Here is a 383-nt window from a genome sequence, read left to right as displayed (position 1 = left end):
AACGGAACCCCGCCCCGGGCCTTTGGCGGATGGACCCTCATCGGGACTTCCAGGCTAGCCCGGCCATCTGGTCGCCCTATTGGAAAGCATTGCGCGCGACCAGATGGCCGCGACCAGATGGCCGAGGGGAGAGGTGCGACCAGATGGCTGGGACCGAAAGGACTCCCAGCTGCCCACACCGAGCCATAGCGGTAGGGCTCCTGCCTGCCCTTGCAGGGCTCCGGGGCTCTGCACCAGGGTCCCTTGTCCCGGGCAGATGGACACTTGGCAGGCCGCAGGACGTGGGATCCCAGGCCCTGACCAAACATCAGGAGGCCCGGGGCCGGTCCCTGCTTCTCAACGCAGCCAGGCCGGGGAGATAGGGGAGCCTGCCCAAGCACGAG

This window comes from Triturus cristatus, chromosome 3_1 (genome assembly GCF_964204655.1).
Source record: "Triturus cristatus chromosome 3_1, aTriCri1.1, whole genome shotgun sequence".
NCBI classification, from domain to species: Eukaryota; Metazoa; Chordata; class Amphibia; order Caudata; family Salamandridae; genus Triturus; species Triturus cristatus.
This window is presented reverse-complemented; position numbering follows the sequence as displayed.